The sequence below is a fragment of the Callospermophilus lateralis genome, chromosome 17 (assembly GCF_048772815.1).
Source record: "Callospermophilus lateralis isolate mCalLat2 chromosome 17, mCalLat2.hap1, whole genome shotgun sequence".
Classification (NCBI taxonomy): Eukaryota; Metazoa; Chordata; class Mammalia; order Rodentia; family Sciuridae; genus Callospermophilus; species Callospermophilus lateralis.
Genome location: NC_135321.1, coordinates 45,242,884 through 45,261,681, shown reverse-complemented (window position 1 = coordinate 45,261,681; position 18,798 = coordinate 45,242,884). Strand labels below are relative to the sequence as shown.

At 37.0% G+C, this 18,798-nt stretch overlaps 1 protein-coding gene across 4 annotated transcripts in view; it reads right to left on the bottom strand.

Annotated features, from left to right (window-relative positions):
- The window catches only part of Osbpl1a (oxysterol binding protein like 1A), a 206,631-nt gene that overhangs the window by 96,339 nt on the left and 91,494 nt on the right, over positions 1 to 18,798 (bottom strand). The window contains exon 1 of one of the 4 annotated variants that reach the window (XM_076837293.2): positions 12,911 to 13,340. The exons of 2 other annotated variants lie outside the window; for them this stretch is intronic. The gene's annotated coding sequence lies outside the window, so the exon portion shown is untranslated. Of the gene's footprint in view, positions 1 to 12,910; positions 13,341 to 18,798 lie in introns of those variants that run through there. One more of the 4 variants, XM_077105645.1, reaches the window with a different exon arrangement.

The following is an 18,798-nucleotide window of genomic DNA, read 5'->3' as shown; positions in this document are numbered from 1 at the left end:
TTTTTCTTCTATCAGACGCAGTGTCTCTGATTTGATATCTAGCTCCTTGATCCATTTTGAGTTAACTTTTGTGCATGGCGAGAGAAAGGGATTCAGTTTCATTTTGTTGCATATGGATTTCCAATTTTCCCAGCACCATTTGTTGAAGATGCTATCCTTCCTCCATTGCATGTTTTTAGCCCAACAAAGGCAAATTATTAGTGAAAGCATATTACTGGTTTTCAGAGACTTGGGACAAGGAAGAGGATGGGGAGAAACTGCTTAATGATTAACAGTTCCCTTTTGGGATGATGAAAATATTTTAGAAGAATAAAGAGGTGACAGTTTCACATTATGCCAGTGACTAGTATGCTGAAAATTTGATTTTATATTGGGAATTTTACATCAATTTTTTAAAAAAGCTTTTAAGAAAAAAAAAGCACAAACACATTTATCATATAACTGCACCATTCAATACCTAAGATATTTATCTAAGAAAAATAAAAGATTATGTCCAAATACTTGTATACATATATTGATAATTTATTTGTAATAGCCAAGTCCTGGAAACTAATGTCCATCAATAGGTGAATGGATGAATTGTGGTACAGGCATAAAAGAATACTATTCAGCAATGAAAAGAAACAGAATACTATTCACCAACAAAAAGGGATGCAATAACATGGCTGAATCCCAAAATAATTTCACTGAGTCAAAGGAGCCAGGTCCCTTCCACCCAAAGTACAATCTATACGATATTCTAGAAAATTTCTATTGACTCTAGTGATAGAAAGCTTATCAACAGCTGCCTACAGATGGGGTAGGAGACAGAATGGGTGGCATACAAAAAGATGGGAGGTATTCCTTATCCAGTGATGATGGCTTTACCAGTGTAAGCATATGTCAAAATTTATTAAACTACACTTTAAATCTGTGCAGTTTATAAAACAAATATTCTTTAATAAAACTGGAAAAATGCTAACAAATAGCAATAGGAAAAGCACAGTAACAAGATTGCTCATATACTGACAGTGGGAATTAAACCAACCAAACATTTGTTATAGTCTTAAAAATATTTTCAAAAACTAGATGACCAAAGAAACACATTCACTCTGATTTTTAAAAACGTAAGATACTTAACAGCAATGTATATTTTGTGTATCTGTATATCAATATGAATAAACTAGACACACTAAAGTCTTACTAGTTGATCTTGGATTCTAATTTCTATAATCTCTATGCTTTACGGAAAATAGCTATCTAATAACGCCTATGTCTTCTATATCCCTCTACGATTGATGTATTATAAACTGCACAGATTTATATCCCTTCTATATCCCTCTCATAATTTCATAATTAGCAAATTATTCTTAAACATATCTATTTAGGAGTCAAAGTCTGGATCAAAGTTCTGCATTAAATGTGCAGTGTGTCAGATGTGAACTGGTGTTCACACACGGCTTTTCAGACATCCAGCAGGGGAGCCCAATCTGAGAATTTGTTAAGCACACCCCTGTCTCATCGTGGCTGCAAAGCTTCTGCCTAAAAATAGCTTATCCTTATGTAATCGCTCACCACAGATCTGTGCACTTTATCTATGCTTGAAATAAATATCCTTTTTAGATATGTGCCAAAACAGATACATGATCATTTTTGAAGGCAGAGAAGTTTAATCATAATCTACACATATCTTGATTTCACAATTTATTCAGGAGCTTGGTTGTTCATAGTTCTGCTGATGAAAATAACCATAAAAAGTTATTTATAACAGAAGTAACACCATAGCAACTCTAACTTTAATTTTTAAGTGAACTTTACTAAGATTATGTATAACACATCCATTTTCAGTGTAAAGTTCAATGAATTTTTATGACTATATACCCCATGTAACTAGCACCACTACCAAGACACAGAACATTTCTATCACACCTCCTCCATCCTCATGGGCTCCTTCAGGCATTCTCCCATTCTCTCCACCCCAGGCACCCACACTCTGATTTCTATAACCCTGGATCAGGTTTGTCTGTTTTGGGATGTCTCTTTTGTGTCTGGCCTCTTTCACACAGGGATCCAACCCTCACCCCCACCTGCAAAGATTCATCAATGCTATTGAAAGAATAAGTTTCTTCTTTTCACTGTTAAGGACTGTTAGAGTCTGTAAACAAGTCAAGATGGCGCCTGGCATTTTGCCAGAGGGAGAGGTTTGTGAAGTAACACAAGCGAGCCATTAAGTGTGGAGATTCCTTATTGGTTGACAGCTGTATCTAGTTTATGTTAATTAAGATAAGCTGTGTGGAATGTATATATACCCCTCCTGTCCTACAATAAACGGCTCCCACTCCTGCTGTATCAATGTACACAAGTTGTTCGTCACCCCCCGGTTATTTTGCTGCAGCTGGACTGTGGCAAAGGACCTTTCCACTACACAACTATACCATGATCACATCTCCACTGAAATGCCTTCAGCTCTGTCTCTGAGAATAGCCTTCTGCATACAGTGAATATAGTTAAGCCCTTCTGAAACTAACTTTCCTTGAATAAAATGTTGATGTTTTATTCAATTTCAAAAGGTGTTTCCATGGTTCTCAAACTATGGATAAAAAATGAAATCACTACTTTAGTACTCTATCTGAAGAAAATATTTTAAGTATCTTAAAACAGTGGTTTTCATGGGCTGGGGTTGTGGCTCAGCGGTAGAGTGCTTGCCTAGCACATTCAAAGTCCTGGGTTTGATCCTCAGAATCACATAAAAAATATAACCAAATAAAAGTATTGTGTACAACTATCTTAAAAATTAAAAAAAAAAAACAATGGTTCTCAGGTTTTACCAGTCATAGAACATATAGAAATTATTTCCAGGGCACACTGGACATTAAGCACCTGGTTTGGAGCTTTGGCCATACTTAAAGATTATTTATCTTGAGCTCACTACTTGCAAAACTCTGTTAAGATAATTTTAAAAAGCAAATATTCTTGCTTTAATAACCTATAATAACCTATATTTTTATACAACAAAAATTTTATGTTTGTACAAAAACAAATATTAAGCTAAAATGGTGTTGCACATTGGTAATCCCAGCTATTCTAATGAAGGAAGATTTAAAGTTAAAAGGCCAGCCCGGGCAACTGAGACCTTGTCTCAAAATTTTTTTTAATTAAAATTAAAAAAAGGGAATGGGGGATCAGTGGTGGATTATTCCTGGCTTCCCTCCCCAGCATGTGTGCGCAACACACACACACACACACACGACACATCTAATTTACTAAGCAACCAAAGTGATTTAAAAATTACCAAATTCTAAAACAATGAACATGGCTTCTTATATTCCCTTCTTCAGGTACACTTAACATTTTTTTGTGATTTTTTCAAAAGAAAAAAATTTGACCAATGACTGTGAAATGGAACAAGTGCCCCTTTCAAGAAATTCAGAAGCAGCAACCAAGGAAGAGTCAGTCACTCATTCCACTGTGCTCTTCAACAAATACAATCAACCACCCACACACCATGCCTGGCATTCCAGGCTCTGTGAATCAACAGTAAAGAAAATAGGCAACAATCAATCCCTGTACTCATCCAACTTACAGTCTACAATGAGAAGAGGAACAAGGAGAACTAGAAGAATACTTAGTATGTTTAATGGTGGAAAACACAAGATATGAAAACAAACCTGCTATAGGAAAGGGAGTCCTGGGAGATAGGGATGTCATCCAGGAGTCCAGGGGGCACACCAAGAAGGTATCACTGGATCAACAGCTGACAGAGGGGAAGGAGTGAGCCAGATAGAAAGCCAAATGAGAAGTGCTGTGCTTTGCACCAACGCCCTATAGAACACTTAGCTCCTTTCTAATAATGAGTTTTAAGGGAAAACCTGAGAGGAATAAGTGAAGAAAAAAGGAACGATCTAGAAAGCTTGACACAGTCGTAACAATGGAGTCTGGTGATGTCTGACTCAGGGAAAACAATTTACTGGTTGTTCCAAATAGCTAAGGAATTGTCACAGGAAAGGAAAGACACTTTTGTGTGATGCTGAAGAGCACAGACCTAGAAACATGAATTTTAAAAGGAAAGGGGTCGGGGGCAGACAGTTTTTTGCCTTATGGAATGCTTAACCTTCTAATATTTATAGTTCTCTCATGGTAGACTGGGTGGCCCTAAGAGATCACTCTTGTATAAAAGTGTCAGTAGCAGGGGCTAGCATCTATGTTGTTTTGCCAGATGTTATGCTAAATACATATTATTGCATTCAATCTTCCCCACCCACAGCCCTATGAAGCAGTCATTACTGCCCATGAGGAAGCTCCAGCTCAACAAGATTACATGACCTACCTAGGATTACATAGCTAGTAAGTGACAAAGCCTGTATCCAAAACCAGGTCTCAATGACTCAGGTCCCACACTTTTAACCACTGGACTTTACACCTTTATATCAACCAATGTACGAGCTCACATATAATATGAAATGACTGTCTGGCTGGCAAAGATTATAGAGAGAATTTCCACAAATACAGGAAAATAAGATGAAATCTGAGATTGCTTTTAGAATTTTATATTTAAATTTTCCCATCCATCAATCTTAAAGTTTTCCTTGACTTCAAAGTTTCTGGAAACTTTGTATATATAAACTTAAATCAATTCTTGAGTCCATGAAAATCTCAAGAATCCACCCTGTTTTGTGGAGGAGTTGTTTTTTAGCCAAGTGAAAAGGGAGACACCAAGGTGCACCCCCCTCCAACACATTTCATGCAGAGCAAATACTATACAATTTGAAAAAGCACCACTCTGCAGGGCAATTATGGGTCAATGTACGCAGGGATAGTCAGGACACCTTGGAGCTAATGTTTGAACAGAAAATGTTACTAATTCTACTTAAAACATTTTTCTCCATACCTCACACCATTTCAGATGGCTGTCAAAAAAAAAAAGTTTGTGAGAATATAGAGAAATTAGAACTCTTGGCACTGTTGGAATGTAAAATGGCACAGCTGCTATGGACACCACAATGTAGTGGTTCCTCAAAAAAATTAAAACAACTGCCATATAATATCCAGCAATATCAATTTTGTGTATATATGCAAAAGAAATGAAAGCAGAGACTCAAAGAGGTATTCATACACCCATATTCAAGTAACATTCTTTACAACAGCCAAAAGGAGGAAGCAATCCAAGTGTTCATGGAGAGAAGAACTACCAAACAAAGAATGGCATATACACACATACATATATACAGCCTTAAGTAGAAGGAAATTCTGACACATGCTATGACATGGATAAACTTTAAGGACACTGTTTTAAGTAAAATAAGTCAAACAAAAGAAGACAAATACTGTACAAATACAATTTCATAGAGATAGAAAGTAGAACGATGGTTTCTAGGCACTTGGGAGGAGGGGGGAACAGTAAATATTGTTTAGATACTGTTTAATGGGTATAGTTTCAATTTTACAAGATGAAAAGACTTCTAACAGGTAGATGGTGATGATGAATGCACAATAATGCAAATATACTTAATGCCTCTGAACTACCTGACTAAAATGATTAGAATGGTAAATTCTTTGTGTATTTAAACACAAATAAAAATAGTAAATTTTTTTTCTCCAAATGTTGAACTAAAATATATATTTAGACTGACTCATATGAACACAGGGGTGGTGGGTGCCCACTGTAGTTTTGCCATGTATTTTGACTTGGGGGCTTGAAATTATCTATAATAAAGTCAATTAATATAAAATATTTATCTTCTTCACATAAAATAGAACCACAGTATAAAATAAAAATAAAAACAGTTTAACAACTATTTACTTAATACTACTTACAGAAAAATCCCAAAATATGGTCACTATACATGAATTTACTGTGGGGCACAACCACATTCAACTAATTCACAAGAGAATGCCATAATCCAGTGATTGCCAAACTGTAAGGTTGTAAAAACAGAGAACAATTTCTGATATCATATTGTGTTGAGAGCCATAGCCAAAGGGGCCCCAGCAAACTTCTAGCTGCCAACTGATTGGCTCCTCTGTGGTGATGCTCATTGGGCTGTTTCCCCGCCCTTTCAGACCAAGGAGCTGCTCATTGGGGAACTTTTTTTGGCTCTGCCCACACGACCCAGCCAATTGGCCTCAAGAGCAGGAGGAGTGGGGGAGGTGGAGAGGCTTGTGGGAAGCCGGTGGTGGCAGTTGGGCTCTGAAGGTTTTTCCTGAGGAGCTGTGTGGTGCGGTGTGTGTGTTCTCAAAATAAAGTTCGTTTCTTTTGACAAGTGGCTCCTGAATTGTGCCCAGCCAGACTGCGGCAATATTGGGGTAGGATCCCTCAGTAACACAGCCTACAAGTATATATGGACAAGTCATAAATCTGGCTTTGAACTCTCTTAAGGCCAAAAGAGAAAGAGAAATACAATCAATTATGCCCTTTTAATTGTCCACAAGGAAAAAAAAAATACCAGTTCTCTAGGGAAAACAAACTCCCTCTTTGCCCTTAGCTCTAATTTCTTATCCAGGTTAATATATAGGGGAATAAGAGCATCAGAAGGCAAAATAATCATGTGATTAAAGGCAATTGTTTTTTAAATGTCCCTTAATATAAAATGAGGGTCTAATTCCAACTTACAATTCAATACACTCAATTTTTCTAAAAACCAAGAAAATATATCCAGGGTGTAGAGTTTTGACCATCTGGTTTCATCTCAAAATAAAATTAAGAATATCTAGAGAAATAGACAAATTGTATTTTCCTCCAAAATGCAATTTCTATACCACAGAAAAAAATTCCCAAAAAGATGAACAGCAATTTCCTATTGAGAACCAGGAATATTGGTATTTTATTGGTATATATTTTATTCAGGAATATTGGTATTTTCTTCATCATTGCTTATCTCATTTCAATTATATACACGACCACATCAGCTTCAAAAAAGGATGTTTTGTGTTATCTAATAGATGAACTTTCTTAATTCAAGCCATGTATATGATAAGTTGGGGTGCTCTTAGCACTAAATCTGGTGGCAGGATCCTAGATTTAGCTCTAAGCTTTGCATCCTCCTACCTACACTAGATTGAGCAAATAAACAATCCTCTCTCAGGTCCTAGACTCCTCAGTAAAATAAAGGAAAACAGAGCAATCATTTTGAAGCTGTTTTATAGAGGTGCCTTTGTGAATAAGGTGCTTTTCTGTCTTAGGTACTGGTATCTCCATCTGCCTCCATCCCCAATAAAACCTTTGAAAACCACCAGACTGATGTCTGTACAAGATTGATCCTATTGCATTGAGAATTTGTATGACTCCGTTACATAAAGTAAAATAAAAAAGAAGAAAATATTCAAAATTAAATTATTTCTATAACATATAACCAATTATATACACAAAACACCTTCAATTCAGCTGTCTAGAACCCAGAACCACAAAATCTCCTTTACGGAAACATTATTATAAGTGAAGGCTTATTTCTTACAGAAAGTAAACTCAAAAAAGCCCAGTGTCCTGAATGTAGCACATAATCACTAGGGAAAGAAATAGATGACATTTAGTAAAGGATAGTATCCAGCCACAACACATAACATGATCCTGCAGCCAGGAAGGTTATGAGCTCTGTTGTCCCAGGGGAGAGGCATCTCAACCACTGAGCACAACTCTTGTGCTTCTTGTCATTCCTGTCACCACCTAGAGCTTCCCATCAGGGTTTCTCTCATCCATCACAACATGCCACAAACCAATCCATTCTATCCCTGAATTGTGTACAAATTCCTCTGAAGACATTTTCCTGAGAACACAGCACGAAAAGACTTTTATAATATAAAACTGATAGGTTGACTCTTATTCTCATTTGAGTATCACAGCAACTTGTGAAGCAGAGAGAAAGGATCTGTGTCCAAAACCTTGTGGTTACACAGAAAGAATGTGAGCCCTGGAATAAGGCTTACTTAGCCTACCCAAGTTAAAGTGCCAGGAAAGAGTCTGTTACTGAAACTCAGGCCTCAGGATGCCAAACAGTCACTGGTTCATGTTCTACCATGTATGCCTTCCTCAAGTTGGGCTGTATAAGGAGTAACAAAGATCATGTGGTAAATAATGGTGAACTTTTGAACATTTAATGAAAATCAGACACAGGTCACCTCAGCTTTTTTCCTCTTTGGTGCTGGGGCCAACGTTCTAAGAAGGAAAGAGCGAGATGGAGTATACCCAGCAGATAATTGAAAAATCCTCAAAGATAGATAATCAGTACAGGGAGAGTGAGGGACAGTGACAAGTAAATAATCATTCTTCTACAACTTAAAGTAACAAGGTATAGAAAAGAAAGTATAAAGGAAGGGAATAAAAGGAAGGTGCTCAGCAAGGTGGGGAAAAGAGACAAAGAAAAATGCCAAGCTGGGGAAACAGGGAGATAAGAGGGAAAAAAGACAAACCTAGACTACATTCTTCAGTAGTCTTCAGTCTGGCAAGATGGAGTCTATGCAAACACAAACTATTAGAATCTATAATCAAAATAAAGAATAAAGCCAGCAGTGATATGTTTGCTGAATTACAAAATACTAGAAATAAACTATATAACTTCCAAAAGAACAAATTTTGAACAAATTATCCACTTTCAAGGAACAGAGAATAATAAATGTGTAGATCATGGGGTGGGGGTGTTAATTTAAAGAAAGTGATGAGATAACTGCAGAAAATTTTAAAGTAGCAATAGATAACAAAGCTAAAGACTGATCTTTGATAAAGCAATCAAGTTAACAAAGTTTTAATGAAACTTATTTGAGAGTGTCTAGGGTGAGAGTGGATGGGGTATAGGCCAGGGACACTCATTTGAAGAATGAAAAATTTATTCACATATATCCAAATATTAGGAAAAATTGTACAAAAAAGAGTAAGAAAAGGAATACATACCTACAGATCCAACATAAATTTTAAAATAATAAAATAATACTATGAATGGCTTTGTAACAACAAAATTCAATTGAAAGGATAAATTCTTAGAAAAATGTACTTGTCAAAACTGACCCCCAAAACAGAAAACTAAAATAGCCTTACAAACATTAAATATATATAATAAATATATAGTAAATTTTTAAAAACTCACAAAGATGGTTTTACAAGAAAATTCTAAATTTTCAAAGAACAGATCATTTACATTTTATGCAACTCTTCCAGAGAACAGCAAAAGAGGCAATACTCCTAAACTCATTTTTTAAGGTCAATATAACCTTGATACTAAACCCTGATAAGAACAGAACAAAAAGAAATTAACAAGCCATTCTTATACGTGAATAGAAATGTCAAAATCCCAAAGAAACTAAATTGAGAATGTTATAGAAAATACATCATAACTGAAGCAGGTTTATTCCACATACACAAGGATAGGTTATTGTTAGAAAAAAAACTAAATGTATAATTTACCAAAACATTTTTTAAAAAACATATGATCCTCTTAACAAATACAGGAAAAAAAAATAATAAAATTCAACATTTTTTCCTGATTAAAAAATTTAATACAAGAATGAAAATGAATGCCATTAACCTGGTAAATGGTATTTGTTAAATATCAGTGAATAAATAACAGTGAATCATGAAAAGTGTTTTTTTTTAATATAAGGGATGAAAATGTACTCCTACTATATATTGAACATACCCTAAAAGCCCTAAAAAGTATATTTAAAAAAAATGAAAAGCATAAGGACTGGAGGAAAGTAACAAATTTTTAATTATTCACAAATTATGAATGTCGGGCTGGGGATGTGGCTCAAGCGGTAGCACGCTCACCTGGCATGCGTGCCGCCCGGGTTCAATCCTCAGCACCACATACAAACAAAGATGTTGTGTCTGCCAAAATCTAAAGAATAAATACTAAAAAAAAAAAAAAAAAAAAAAAAAAAATTCTCTCTTCTCTCTCTCTCACTCTCTCTAAAAAAAAAAAAAATTATGAATGTCCACACAAATTGAATCACAGTCTATATTATTTCTGCTTCCTTAATTCCCTCACATTTACTCCTCTGCAATCTGGCTTATTCCTGTCATGCTTCTAAAACATCTCTCTCATCAAATACTGCAAGGCCACTCGGCTCCCATCTCCCAGGGACATTACCTGAACAGCTCAGAAAGCTCTTCTCCTTTGACCTCCCCTGTCCTAGACTTGCTCCTGCTTCTGAGTGCTTTTTCTCAGTGTTTCCTTCTGATCTGGTTCCCTTTCTTCCACTTGTCTTTAAATGTCAGCATTCAATCCTTTGATTTCAAATTTTTTCAAGTTATAGTTCTCTGATATTACTCATTCCATGGACTCATTACCACATTTACTTAGGTGACTCCCAACATAATGACTCCCAAACTTTATTGGACAAGTAAGGACATGTCAATGCATCCAAGAAAGAACTCATCTTCCCACATTCCATTTATTCCCTACTTAGTCAACTTTATCTGGTGGCAATGCCAGAGGCTGAAGTCAGTAATGACATGGCCATTTCCTTCAATATTCAGTCTACTGTCAGCTCCTACTTATGTTATTTATTTTTGAATTATCTCCCTGCTCTGTATCTTCTTTTTCTTTCCCTCAGTCACTAACTTGACTCAGGCTGGATTATCTCTCTTGAATTCCTGCACCTGGTCCTCCTGCTTTCAGGCCTGTCCTCTAATCCTTCTCATAAAGAGCAAATCTGATTAAATCTCTTTTGATTAAAATCTTTCAGTGATTTTAACTGCCCAAGATATGCTTTAAGAGTTTGAAACTTATTTTACAAAGTCCTTCAAAAAAATCTTATGTTTCTTCGTTTACAGTGGATTTTTTCTTCTCCCTCCCTCCCCGCACCAATCCAGTCTTTGCTAGAATTCATCTTCTTCTGTTGCTTCTGTGTTGTACCTTCGGTAATAATCTAGTCATCTGACTCCTGTTGTAAACTAAGTTTTATAAAGACAGACTCCTCTGGAAGTCTCCAAGAAGGGAAACATTCTGTAAATACTTGCTGAATTATCAAAGAAAATTTTTACATAAAGTAATAACTATTAAATCCCCAATGGACCATTATAACAATATACAGGGGTTACATTCTGAACATTTTGAAATTAAAATGAAAGTAATGCCTGCCAATACAACTTACTCAAAATTCATGAAAGTATAAGCCAGGTGCTACATTCCACACTGGCAATACAGTAGGAAACAAGACAAAATTGCATGCAGGTTCCAGTCTTGTATTCTGTGATATGACAACTCACCAAGATAGAACTTAGGTCACAAGGAACAGAACCCCAAAGTTATCAAAATGAAACCCAGCTTCATTTTACATAAACATTAATTTTACTTGTGTATAATTTGTGACCTAGTCCTTCCAAAATTAATTTATAGCAGTGTTTACCTGGATTATACATAAACTGAAAAAATAAATATACGTGAATAATATGGATCAAGTAAAAATCCTAAATTTCTACTTTTTTTTTAAAGGAATTAAAATTTTTCTTAGAATCTTCAGAGCTAGCAACAGTAGCCTATCTGAATGCCAGAAACAGTAATAAGAGTTCATCAAGTCTTTAAAAGAATGAAAATGATACATGGAGCTTAGATTATGATGTTGCATAACTTTGTTATTGTATGCATTATATTTAAGATGTGTTTGTACTATATTTGTTTTTAATATAGAAAACCTAATAAGCTTTTTTAATTTCCCCCCAATTTTGCAGGGTGAACTAGAGAGCAAAGATCTTAGGTGGGTCACTTTTACCAAAGAAATCCCTGAAAATTAACTTTTATAAGGTTCCTAAAAAGGAGAGACAGGAGTTCAACATATTCACAATGATACAAATTTCCTTTAAAACTCCAGTCTAGTAAAAGTACTGAGACAGAGGCTGAAATGAAACAGCCTCTGTCTTTTCGAGTTCAGATTATATACCTACTAAATCAAAATTGAGTCACCTTGCCAAGTCAACCACTCTAGAGCTAAAAATCAGCTGTTATTTGGAAGAGAGATTAAATTGGTTGGGGTAAACTGAAAAGAAAGTTTATACTTAGATCCCATATTTTAGCCTACACATCACTCCAACACGAATTTCAAGCATTTTTCTCCTCTGAAAGAGGTTCCTGCTAAGCAATGACATGCCTTTAAAATGAAGTGCCTTAATTCTCTGAACTAATTAAAATTAAGAAACTTTTAATAGCTTTAATAAGTCAAAAAAGCTGAACAAAGCTGTTTCCTGGCATCTTTCTCTCTTGAGTACCTTCCCTGCACACCCAGAAAAATCCAGCACAACTGAAAACACAAAACAACTAGCCACATGGTTTGAATGCTAGGAACATGATTCCCCACTGATTTAAGCTACAAAGAAAGCCTATGCGTAATCGAAAATCCTTATTCAAACATTAAAGTTAAAAGCCACCTCCCCACATCTCAACATTAATATAATTTCCCTTTCTCTCCTCAATTCATTCATGCATTTCCCCTCGGATTCTTGGAATTTCAGCGGCCTCTGAAGCTGAGATGGTAAGTTCATCTCAATGTCAGCCAGAGTAGAGACAGGCAAAAAAATCACTAACTTGGAAGGTTATTTAGGACAACAATGTCTTTCACTGTCTTACTCCTCCCACTCCAGCCCCACTTGACCTAATACTAATATTTAGTTAAAAAAAAAAATATATATATATATATATCAGTCGATATTTTTCCCCAGGGGCTCCTCCTGTAGGAACCAGAGGCAAACACACTTAGCCGGAAGATCCCGGGCTGGGAGGAGAGAAGCTGGGGTCTTCCTGCTTGATACTCCCCTCCCCATGCACCCGTGGCTGCACCCGCAGCTATACCCTGCTCTGTGCACACTCAACCAACTATTCTTGGATCCTCCCGCATCCCTCGATCACATCTGGCCGCCCCCCTCCCCCGCTCTTCATTCCTCGGTGTCCTCCCTAGCCCCCAAGGCTACCCTGGCAAAGCCACTGAGCAGGCACACACACCTACCCACCTGGGCCAGATCTCGGGACCCCAGCCAGCACGCTCCAGCCTGCACTCCTCAGCAATCTCCAGCACAAATGCGTTTGGCCTGTTCCTACTCCGGCTTCTCCGCCTCTCCAGCCGAGCTGATCAGCAAAGCGCGATCCAGGGCGGCACCGCAAGGTCTCCCTAAGTCACCTTCGCGTGGCCCGCCCCTGGCTCCAGCAGGGCAGCAGCTCCCGCCTCCCCCAGTGAGGTCGGGCAGAGGAGCAGCCGCCCTTGGTCCAGGACTCCAGCACCGCAGCCCGGGCCTCAGAGGTCTTTGCTGCGCCCCTTCGCCGGCTGCAGGCTCGCTCGGCCGCAGACCCGCCCTCCAGGGCTCAGCGGCTGAGTGCGAGCCAGCGGGGAGCGGCGCGCAGCGTGGCCTGCAGCAGGCGGCTCCTTCCGCAGCCGCCTTGTCGTTGTCCTGCTCCCTCCTCCCTTCCCCAGGCGTAGGGGCTCTGGGAAGGAGCAGGTAGAGACCAGCGAGGGGGGAGCGCAGAACCCCGCAGGGGTTTCTCGGAAGGGAAGTAAGGCAACTGCCACTAGTGCTAGGCTTGGTGTCCTGTGAGTCTCCTGCAAGGTCCTAGAGTAGCCTTGAGCTCGAGCTGTCTTTTGGCCCTGACAACTTTTAAATGGCCAGCATGCTCCTCAGGAAACTCAGGAAAGCAAAGGAATCCTCTACACCACAGTTCTGCCAGATACTCTGGCTTCTGTAGAGGAGGAGTTGGTGTTCACCACGGTAAACTAGTTCTCACTCACTGTTTATACTCTAGTTGAGGTAAGACTGAGCCCGGAGGCAGAAAATGGTATTAATCCTACTCATGTGCAGCCTACTGAAGCTCAATAGATGACTTCTTATTCTGCCTAGACTTGACTGGTAGAAAAAGGCTCCAAGAACAGAAAAATCCACCAGATAAGCACTCCTCTTAAGTGAGATATTCAGGTTTATGAGATTTCTGGTTAATTAAAATGCTCTGGTGAAATAAGCAAAACTTTTGCTCCAAAGTAAGTTTTAAACTTCTCTAGAATATATACATATCTGTTCTCATACTTTAGTGAGTCCTGAGTAATAATGAACAAAATATTTAATATTTTAATAATATTTCTTTAAAAAGAGCCCAGGATACTTAGTTTCTCTGCAATCAGTGGTGGTTCTATTTGCACTTAAGATGTAAAATGTGTTAAAAAAAAATAAAATCAAAGGCCATGACTCAGAAAATTTGGAATTGATTTCTGTGAGGCTTCAGGTTATCTGAAAAGTCATTGTTTCTTCTTTTTTTATTCTCATTTCTTGCACTTAGAAAAGTCACATTAGCCACTAAAGGGGTGCCCTTGCTACAGCATCTTTCTCTCTAGGCCCTGAAAATTAGAGAATGAATTCAGTGTACAAAAGTATACTAGGCAGCACAACAACAAACAACAAAAGCTACTTTGTTTTAGAAAGCAATTTACAGGGCACCTAAAATGTGCCAGGCACTGTACTGAGTGAGGCATTTCACATAAAATAACTCATTTACATTCTCATTTTAAGATTTGGAAATGAATTCATAAACATATATTAATTTGCTTGAGCTTAAGGCAGCAGAATTTAGATCCAGAATGGTCTACCCCAAAAGCTTATATTCCTTCTTTTGTACATTCATTATTCATTCAAATATTTATTAACTACTATATGCTAAGGGCCATGTTCCAAAAATAACTAAAATACATTGCTTTCTTAAGGTGATCTAATGGCATTGCATACATTATAATGATAAGACACATTGTATAATTATACAATGTGATAAGTGCCATCATGACAAGGAACTCTTGGAACAGGAAGGGCTCTAGTTTTGAAGGGTGGAAGCTGGGATAAGGAAATAATGGTATTCATCCAACAAATCCATTCTGAGAAATTTATCTAGTAGAATAGCAATGGGGATTTTCTATGTTGGGATGGGAAGGGAGAGTAAAGGAAGACAGACAACAAATACAGAAAGTCAGTCATAGATTCTAGCTAAAGGTGGGATTGTCCAAGGAGAATGCTGAGGCCACCCATCAAAATCTAGGGAGTACTAATATTTCAGGCATAAGCAGAAGAATAGTGTTTTGGAAAGTGATTGAGCAAGGGACAGAGAAGCCGTAAAAGCTGGAGAGGCAAATAGAGGGAAGCAACTGTGGAAGCCACAGAAAATTCCAAAAAACAGAAAGCAAAACCAAGTTCTTCAAAGAACAAGTAAGACTATTTTAAAAGCCTCCTCTGATTTGGCAATAGAAAGACATTGGCAAGCACAGTTTCGGTGGACTACTTTGGGGAATGAAGAAGTTGAAACAGCAAGTGTCACATTTTCAAGAATGGAACTGAAAAGAGATGCATGCAGATAGATAAAAGTTGTCAGTGAGGGAGTAGAGAATTCAAAAGAAAAAAGGAGCTCTTTTTTGAAGCAAGGTCCCCATAGAAGAAGCAAGATGGAAGGAGATAAAGGTCTCCAATAAAAGAAGAATGAGCGCTGATACAGACAAAAATTGGGGTGAGTAAGTAGTAGGCAGTTGATGGCATATAAATGATTGTCTAATTTTTAACAAAGAAACTGCTCTGAGCATAGGGAGATGAGGAAACTGTAGAGATGAGAGAGTTAAGGGAGGGTGAAGGCCTGAAGGAGGTATTGCTACAACCTTTAGGACACAAACCGAGTAAATGATTAGAAAGCGCAGAAAGCTAAACAAACAGAAATCCTAACTTGAGTTGTAAATCACATGGATGTGTGATTGCTCTTCAAATATATATCAGTGCCTAGTCCAAGAGGAGTAGTATAAATTCCAAACTTTCAGATGGTTCCAGTTTAGAGTCTGAATCTTTCCATTACACCAAACACTTAGTACCACCATCATCCAGTCGCACACCTCGGTCACACCTCTTCAAAAGACATAACATGAAAGTATAAAATGTATGGTAAGTGAGATCATACCAACTTCAAATAGGCAAATCCCTAAATTGAACAAACTGCTTTGACTAAATCAAGAGAGCTTGATGATACAGAATAATGAACCAAAAACAGCTCTCTATGATCCTGGCTTGTACTTCTCTGAATTAAAGGGATAACTCAGTTTTAGATACACTGGTTTTTGAAATGCTTCTGATATAACCATATGTAAATGTCCTAATGGTAGCTTGATATACTGATTCAGAGCTCAGTACATATCTAAGGTAGATATCTAAGTAGTCATAGATTCTAGCTAAAGGAGTAGGTGGGAATCGGAGAGCACCAATGATGATATCATGTGACATTTCAGCACTTTGGAGACCATATTGTGATGAAGAAAACTATAGAAACAAAAATAATTCATAGCCAGGCACAGTGGTGTACACCTGTAATCTCAGCAATTTGGAAGACTGATACAGGAGGATTGCAAGTTCAAGATCAGCCTCAGCAAATTAATGAGTCCCAGTCTCAAAAATAAAAAAAGGCTGGGTGTAGTTTAGTAGTAGAGCTCCCCTGGATTCAATTCCCCACAAAAAAATTTCCCCATGAAACCAGTTTTAGCCTTTTAAATGAAATTCTCAGACAAGATTAAACACACAACATTAACATTTGATGATATTACATTTCCAAGTATTCCACCCTGAAAAGAATCTTACAGGTTTTCGGCTGTGGGTCCAATCCTCAGCACCTCATAAAAATAAATAAGTGAAATAAAGGTATTGTGTCCAATTACAACTAAAAAATAAATATTAAAAAAGCATCAGCATGACTGAGTCATTTAGCTGAAAAACACACAGTCCTATAAAAACTATCCTTTGAGATATTTCTATATTAAAGCACCAAGTAATTATTAACATACAAAACAACAGTCCTAAGGCACCCAAAAAATATGAAGTTTCAAAATTTTAGGATTAAAGGATTTAATGTATGAGCTGAAGGTAGGGTTCAATGATAGAGCACTTACTAAGCTTTCACAGGGGCTCTAGGTTCACTAGGTTCAATCTCTAGCACCTCAAGAAGGCAAAACAAAAATTTAACATAACTGCCAACATTTATTTATTAGAATAAAATCAGCTTTGCTGCTATGAAAGCTGAGGTCAACTACACCTATCTGATCTGTATTTTGCAACAGGTATAACACAGGTATTTTGCCAATATGACCTCATTTACTTTTCAAAACAATCTATGGATATTTTAGCTGGCCATTACCCAAAAGGAGATGTGTTTAAAAACTGAGTGAAAGGAAAATTAGTTAGCAGAGCCAGATATTAGAATCAGGTCTGAATTCAATGTTCATTATTGCTCTTTTAATAAAATTTCCAGATAATAGCAATATAACTGATAATGCCAGATAATGAGGTATTACCCAGCATAATTATGCCACTCTAACTTCAATTATTAAATTCCTCTGCTGTCATTCTTGATCATTTAAAAGACCAACTTCAAGGATGCCACTTATCTTTCAAATATTTTGAGGGGGGTGTCTTCTCACTATAATCTTATTTCACAGAAGAAAATTCATGGATTCTATTGAAATGATATTTCATTAAATTACTGAAAAGCTTAATTACTTAAAAGTTTTTTGTTTGAAAAATTAAATGCCAGTTACTAAATGAATACTGTGTTTCATGCACTATATAATATACTCTATATACAAATTATTGACCTACATACACTTGCTCACCATACCCAATTCTGAGGTTTTTATGTATTTTCATTTTATAGAAACTTGTTCATAATTTATTAAACAAAGACTGAGATCTAAAACAGGACCATCAGACTTTCAGATCAATGCTCCTAGAAACTCTCTACATAGTCACTTTATTTCAAAGATAAAGACATGAAGATTCAGAAACTTTAAGTAGTCTATTGTCACTTAAATAATAGGGATAGAAAACACGACAATCATTCCACAAGTAGTCAAATAAATTCTCTCTAGACAATACTGCCTCTTCCCAAAATAACATAAACACAATGTTAAAGACATAAAACTTCCAGAGAAGAGGAATTCCAAGAGTTAATAATATAAAATCCAGGGGCTGGGGTGGTGGCTCAGTGGTAGAGCATCTGCCTAGCATGTGGGAGGCACTGGGTTCAATTCTCAGCACTGCATATAAATAAATAAAATAAAGGTCCACTGACAACTAAAACACATTTAATGTACATAATAATATTATAATGATATTATTTAATATATAATCATAATATAAGAACCCACAGAACACTAACTGCTGACTTTTATTCAGGATTACTGTGAGTCAGAAACTATGCTAAGAATTTTGCTTATATTATTGTATTTAATCCTCATGACAAACTTTAGAGTCTAAAAGGGGTTAAATAGTCTAAACTTTGGGCTAATAGTTCTTGTAAATCTGGACTGTTTACAAAGAGAGGGATTTAGGCTTTTTTTTTTTTTTTAAAGAGAGAGTGAGAGAGGAGAGAGAGAGAGAGAGAGAGAGAGAGAGAGAGAGAATTTTAATATTTATTTTTTAGTTATCGGCGGATACAACATCTTTGTTTTGTATGTGGTGCTGAGGATCAAACCCGGGTCGCACTCATGCCAGGCGAGCATGCTACCGCTTGAGCCACATCCTCAGCCCCAGGCTTTTGTGTGTGTGTGTGTGTGTGTGTGTGTGCGCGCCTCAATGACCCCATTTTATAAACGAGGATAATAAAAACACCTACTTACTTGGAAAAAATAAAATACTTTAAAAATTAGAATATGTTGACATGTCCAGAAATGAAACACACACCAACACAACATATTCAATCTACGGTTTAATCTTAAAACCACACATCTCTAGAACAAAAACATTTTCAATACATCCATCAGGTACCACATAAGACATGTGAGAAAAAATTGGTTTGACAATATGCTAACTACTACCTGAATTCTATGACATCAAAATTAGTT